Source organism: Drosophila kikkawai, chromosome 3L (genome assembly GCF_030179895.1).
Source record: "Drosophila kikkawai strain 14028-0561.14 chromosome 3L, DkikHiC1v2, whole genome shotgun sequence".
NCBI lineage: Eukaryota > Metazoa > Arthropoda > Insecta > Diptera > Drosophilidae > Drosophila > Drosophila kikkawai.
In genome coordinates this window covers 25,461,911-25,468,879 of record NC_091730.1, presented here as the reverse complement: position 1 = coordinate 25,468,879, position 6,969 = coordinate 25,461,911, and the positions used below count along the sequence as shown (strand labels likewise).

The 6,969-nt window shown below is 44.4% G+C and overlaps 2 protein-coding genes across 7 annotated transcripts in view; one reads left to right on the top strand and one right to left on the bottom strand.

Annotated features, from left to right (window-relative positions):
* LOC108084792 (putative phosphatidate phosphatase) overlaps nucleotides 1-1,177 on the bottom strand; it is a 62,579-nt gene extending 61,402 nt beyond the window's left edge. The window contains exon 1 of one of the 2 annotated variants that reach the window (XM_017181135.2): nucleotides 1,083-1,177. The gene's annotated coding sequence lies outside the window, so the exon portion shown is untranslated. The remainder of the gene's footprint in view (nucleotides 1-1,082) is intronic. The other variant, XM_017181136.3, reaches the window with a different exon arrangement.
* Nucleotides 1-6,969, top strand: part of Ten-m (teneurin transmembrane protein Ten-m) — a 347,516-nt gene that overhangs the window by 215,639 nt on the left and 124,908 nt on the right. The window lies entirely within an intron of this gene.

Below are 6,969 nucleotides of genomic sequence, written 5' to 3'. Positions count from 1 at the left end.
AAATCAGTAACATATTTAACAAAAAAAACTAGCAAAAAACCGACTAGACCTCAATTTTCCCATTATAGATTTTCCCGAAAACTTTATTGAGTCACGGCGCCATCTCCGATTTTCACGGACACACACATACAGTAATGCGCATCGCTGTATTTGCATTTTGGCTGCTGCTGTTTATTTTCGAGTTGATTTTGAAGTGAACAGTTTGCTTAATGCACGATGTCGGGCCGAAACGCAAAGCAAATGCAGAATTACCCATACGCCACGTTGCCAAAGTTTGTGGCTTGCCACAGCGCCCTCGTCCAGCGCCCACCCGCCCGTCGACCCTTTGGTCCGTTGTCCAATAATTTCAATAAATGCCGTGCTCTCGCACACACAGACAGAGTACCTTACCCTTTGCCCCCTCCCTACCCACAGCCACCATCGCCGGTCTCTTCAGCGTTAAATTGGAAGCACTTTAGATTCACATTCAATTAATTAATTTAAGCAAATTGTTTGCTCCAAATTAATTGAATTTGCATTTAATTTGCGCTCACGAGAGACGCCGCCCCGACCAGCTACGGCAACAATGCAAACGGGGCCAGGCTCCGGCTTCCATCTGTCAGTTTGTCAGTTTGCCATTTTGTCAGTCCCTTAGTTCGGAAGTTCCACAGTTTCGAGGCCTACTTTCGGCCTGTCCCTTTGCCTCAGTCCCGATTGATGGCCAATTTGCACTCCTCCCCTCTGTCTTCAGCGCTCATCAACGTTAAGTTTATTAACTAACCTCGGTTGGGTTGTGTCGCTGAGTGTGCTTGTGTGTGTTGTGTGTAGAGCGACAGCATTAACAACAAACAATGCAAACATTCTCCAGAGAATTGGGCAAAGCTTTTCCGCTCCAAATTGCCAAGTTTAGTCGCAATTTGATGAAGGCAAAAGGAGGGATGATGAATTAACAATATAATTGAAATCTCACTTAAATATTTAATCGAAACTGTGCGTGTGCAAGATGTGTGTGTGTGTGAAAGATGAATAATGGAAAATTCTACGAATTCCGAGGAAACACTTTTGGAATTGCATCTGAAGAGATGTGATGCTCAGTCGCTCACCCATTTCCGAGTACCTGAATCCCCTCAAGACAAACGGATGCAGCTGCCTGGGATGGCGAGACACACCGAGCTCGCCAGCGTGGAGAACACTGAAAGCCAAGTGCCAGCTTGTAGATATGACCAGAGAAGGTGTAAAGGCTAGGGATATTGCATCAGACTCGTAAATTGTGGGACGCAGAGGTGCGGAGAAAAGTCGATCATAAACAGGGCGATGATAATTATAAATATAATGCCTGCATATATAATACTCATCATTCGCTGTAAGCCAATTAGCGACTTGGTAGCCTCCGCCTGTGGGTGGGTGGCGGTGGGGAATAATTTGCGCTTTTCACACTAATTAATAGCGAATGAGACAGAGACGGACTTTGTGACAAATGAATTGCACTGCACTTCAAACAAGGAAACAGGATGAAAAAATACGGACGAATTAAAGTCACGCTGTGGAAAAATGATTAAAAATGTAAATTTTAATTCAATTTCGCTTGCGAAAAATACGAGCGGAGCTGCTGCAAATAAAACTAGTAGCTGTAAAGTGGTTTATTGTGAGCCGGGAGCCATCAGCCAACAGGACACTGGCAGAGCGAGGGACATGGGGACGCCAGGCAAGGAGGGACCCTGTTTGCAGGACTCGAAGACGCGACAAACTTTGCCGCTAGGCAAGGCGTCAAGACAAAGATACAGAAGACACAGTCAGCCAAAGCGACAGGAGTACAAGCGAGTCCGGGGGGGGGGGGGGGGGGGGGGGGGGGAATCCACCAGAGAAAGCGGAAAGTGCGAGACTGCGGAATGTGGGGGACGAGCTGATAAAGTAGCTTGCCGGAGGCTACAGCTACAGAAAGAATCATGGGGAAGAGAGGAGACGTTGAGTTGAGTTGAGAAAAATCTCGGGTAAAGACAAATCGAATTTCCTATGAAAAGGAAACCAAAAACAGGCTGAGAATCTTAAAGCTCCACTGCGAGGCAAATAATACTCTTGGATAAGATAGCTCGAATTTGGATATATAGATAAATATTCCCACTGACATCTAACTTTCGTTCTTTGGGTGCCTTTAGCTTTAATCTTTCAAACAATAAGTTATTTTGCATCACCTACAAAATATTCACATTTTAATATTATATTATTGCTAGATTTATGTTTCGTTTTTCAATACGCAAATTAAAATTGCTTAGCTTTTTATGGAAAGGTTAAAAGGGCAGAGATTTCCCTCAAAAGAATATGGAAATCGAGTCAAGAGTTAGTGAAAATAACGAAATACTATGCCCTGCCATGTCAGAGTCCTGAAACTAATTTTAATTAATATTTAATTAGGCCCCATAGTGACCCTCGAGATCTTTTTACTGTCTACTTTTTGGGTATATTTGCGTTGAAATCTAATTTTAATTGATTTAAGCGGATTGCTGGGTACGGAATAATGGAGGAGAGAAGTGCGCTAGCTTTTCCTGGCTTACCGGTGAGGTACGTTCCGATTTCCTCATCTGGAGCTTGGTGGGGTTAATAAGCCGCTGCTTAGATGATTTCCGAATGGGTTTTTTCCTGCTCCTTTCCAATCTGCGGTCGCCTTGGGAATTGGGAGCTGGGCAACTGATTTGGCCTTTGACCTTTTTCCCTTGGCTAAGGCAAACATAAACCAGCTAAAAGGTTATACAATCCTCCGCCATTCCCCGCCTTGCCAACTATTTCACCCGTTGAGTGAAATGAATCTGCAATTCTATTCCATTTTGTGAGCAGCTTCATTTTTATCCCCTTTTTCCGTATTTTCCCGGAAGGACGGACAGCAGGGAAGCAGGAAGGACGACGCAACGACGACGCCGGGGCAGGTGTGGACTTAATGCCAGTGGCCTGGTGGGGAAGCACAGCAGTTGCTCTTGCTCCTTTGGCCATCAGCGACGGCTGCCTTACACTTTCATCGCTCTACCTCTGGAAAGTGGAAAAGCGGGGAGAACGCCCTTGGAGTGTAACAGATCCCCCGGCGAATGCAAATAACGTGCAGTTGCAGTCGCCCCTTGCCTTTTCACTTTCGGTGTGGCACGAAAAACTGTGGCAAGGCTGCGGGTAATCAACAAACGCTTACGGCTGCCGCTGATGAACTCGCTGATGATCGCGGCTGGTCATTTGTCTTGGGACGACGGAGGCGGCGTGGGAGATGACTTGATATACTTCAGATGCATGCGATGGCAGGGAATGGGGCTGCGCGAGAGTTCTCTCCTGGATTTGCATAAATATTTGTTCGCATTTTTCTCGCACAAAGAGAACTCAACTTTTCCCCGACTTATGCTAATAGAAAAGTCGAATGACAAACAGCACCACCATCCCCGGTGGCCCTGGGGGAAAGTGAAAATTGAATTTTCGCCGGCGCGGAGCAAACAATTAAATTATAATTAGTAAACAAAACTAAGCTCTGACGAATCTGGCCAGGACGAGTCTACCCTATTCCAAGGTCTCTTACCTGAGCTCTTGATTAGTCTCGGTTTGTCTGCTGATTGTGAAACCGCCTCGCCTTTACCGGCAATTATCAGGAGTCAAGTGCTGCGCGGCGAAAGGAAGCCCTTTCCGAATCCTCGCCAATTGCTTATCACCTTTGTGGCACTGACAGCCATCGCCATCGCTGCAGACACATTCGTTAGCACTCCGCCTGCGACGTCCTTTGCCCCATTCAGAGTTGACAAAATATGCAGCTGCGTCGTTAGCACTCTCCACACATCTCGCATTTGGAAATATTTGCCATGATTCGATTGTGTAGACACCCCCGCGCCCACTCCCAACCCACTCCCAACCGCATCCGCATTCACATTCGGATCCACAGTCACTGGCAAGGAGAGCAGGAGGCAGTCAATTGAGTTTTGGTTTGGCGCCCGACGCCCTGCATTGCTGGTTATTATTATTTCTGATATATGCGGTCTTACTCTGCGGTTGTCACTCACCCAAAGGGAGCTCTACTCTTTCGGTGGTCTGTGGTCTTGGCTCCATATGTCGTGCCACCGCCGAGTCATGGCTACATGCAAATGAAGCGTGAGTTCCCGAAAGGTGTTGAAGACGTGTATGAGGGCCTTCCGAGGAACCACGCAAAGTCGGAGCTCTGGCATTGAACTGGGCTCTCCTCCACCGGCTGCATCTGCATAATTCTACGCCCAAAACATTTCCACTTTTTGAATGCCATCTTTTGTTGACAGCCAGGAGCCGCGCTCTGTTCCGTTCTCAGTCCTCCAATTGGTGCAGCATGCTGTCGAAATTGTTTCGTAATTGCAAAGCTGACGACAGCCTCGCGGAAGGTCTCAAAGGAGTCGATCTGGGATGTAGTTCGATTGAGAGACTTTAAGAAGTGTAACATTTTTAGCAGTGTTTTTTGTATTCCGAAAGCTTTACGATCTAAAAAGGTTAACAATAAATTAAGGAAGAACGATTAAGTCTATATTTGTCTATTACGAAAAGGCATATCATCTGTATAAACCTTTTTAAGTTTTTTATTTGTATTTCTTATTATTTCTTATAGATATTTTGGGTATATAAACTCAAAATAATATAACTAAAATGATATAGAACATCCTGGTATATTAGCCATTGTGTTTCGGGTTTGGCATGTTTAGGTCTCCGTAATAGGTTTGGCATAGGAGAACTTAATTGCTCATTTTCCAGGAATTTCTCCCTCAACCACCGGGTTTCCCCCGGCTCAAAGTCTCCTGACGCATCTACGCACAGTGGCCGATTTGGCTGTTCTAGCGGCAGAAATGGAATTTCATAAAAAGTAACGATAAATTTACCAAGTTTGAAATTTTTATCAAATCTTTACCTAAAAAGAAATTAAACTTTACACCTTTAATTTAATTTAATTTTTTATTTTTTATTTAAAAATTTTTTTTTTAACTTAAAAATTTTTTTTTTAATTTATAATTTCTTTTTTTAAATATTGAATGAGTTTGTATTTTGTTTTTAAAGATGTTATTTAAAAAAAAGCCACAAACAAATATATTTCAATTTTCCGAGTCTGAATCGGAATTTTCTTCTTGCATATGTAGTCTACAAGTAGATTTTGAACTTTAATGTCAAATGAAACTGCTTTGCTCGAACTATTAGCCGCACTTTTGTTTAAACTTGTTATTAGTGGATCCGACTATACCAACAATAAGTGCAAAAGATCCTTCATTTGTTAGACCGAGAGTTTTTGCGAGTATGGTTCAAGCGAAAATTTCTTAAGTAATGTTTGCTAAAAATATCCTAAACTTTAGCAGGGGCACGTAAGGGCAGCTGATCTTGGTTAATTTACATACTAGACGAACCATAGTTTAGCACAGTTATACAGTTTTTGCGGGCCGGGACGAGCTTCACAAAGATTTAGTCTACAGAAGCTGAAACATGCTTTTAAAAAGGGGGCTACAAACATTGATGGTTTTAAACATAAACTACAAATACAACATCGACTCACAGGTCACAAAACATTAATTTTCTTATTCTACATACCTTAAGCTTTAAGAAAATAGAGAACTTGTTTCAAAAAAGGTGAAATCTAATAAAATGTCGCAAATATAAAATAGAGTGCAGCAACCGAGGTATAAGCTCTGAAAAATAGTGTGCTACCATATGTTGACTTTGATTGTTAACAGCTGATCTATTTAATCGCTATGATCGGTTTTAGTATTTTTTGTTGTATATATGATTATATTACTATCGATAGAAAATAAAACTTTTATTAATTTTAACAGTTGAAAATATTCTTAATCTGCCGCTAGAACAGCAAAATCGGCCACTGTGCTACGACGAGATCTTTTGCCAAAACGAAGCGCGCCACAAAATTGCTCAAATGCAGCCAGACATTAACGTGTTTTCAAATTTTACGCAGCCAGCCGAACGGAGCGACAGTCCCGCTGCCTCCGGCTCCTTGCTCCTTGCTCCTCGACTCCTCAACTCCGGAGGAAAAGCCACACATGTGTGTAATTTTCTTTACGAGCTGCGGTACAGGGGCCTGGTGAAGGGATCCAAAGTGTTGCCTGATAAACGATGTCTGCTCTTCAGAGCAGAGTGTCCCGCTCCAACCAACATCCAGCCGAACACCGAGGCGAGAGTCGAGGACGTCCTCGGCAACAGCGTCGGAATAGAAAATTCAAATTTGAAAATATGGAAATGCCAACAACGACATTGGGCATGGACTGAGGCAGCTGATGTTGTCCCTGCCCCTGGCCCCTCCGTCTTGTCCCGCGTGCGTGCTCCATTGAGCCTGCAGCTATGCAGTTGGGGGGGCCACAAGTTAAAGTCGATGCCGAGGTCGTAATTCGATTAACACCTTTCGGGTGGCGGGGAGAAGGCAACCATTGGCCTTTAATTGGTGAACGGCGTCAATGACGGTTCCGGCCACCCCTGGCTGCCTTCAGCCTGCAGGCTGCAGCCAGCCCAGATGCTGCCTTGCCGCTTGTCTGCGGCTTATTAGGTGCGGAAATCTTTATTGATTGATGCATTGTTTGTTTTGGCTTGTGGACGACTCTGTGACTCCTGCCACGCCCGCCCGCATTGTCTGCAGCAGGAGGTGTCGAGGGACATCCTGAGGGACGGGGGAATTAGAGTGCAAAGTGCTAAAGCACTTACAGCTCGGATCGTAACCCATTCGATCAGACATCGTTGACCTAGGACGGGGGCGGGACACGTGTTCCCACCGGAGGAAGTGACTTCCCGAAAACTGTGACGGCGACCTAGGACAAGATGCGCATTCGGAGCAGATGCTTTCCGAGGGATACCATGACTCTGATGTCTGATGTCATAAAAAGAACTCAAATAAACAATTTCCTTAGTTAAATTGGACATATAAGGCAGCCAAGGAAAGCAGTTGCTTCAACTCTGTGAGGCTTTCCCAGCTTACCAACCTCCTTTTAAGACTGCAAATTGCATTGGAAATTCAAG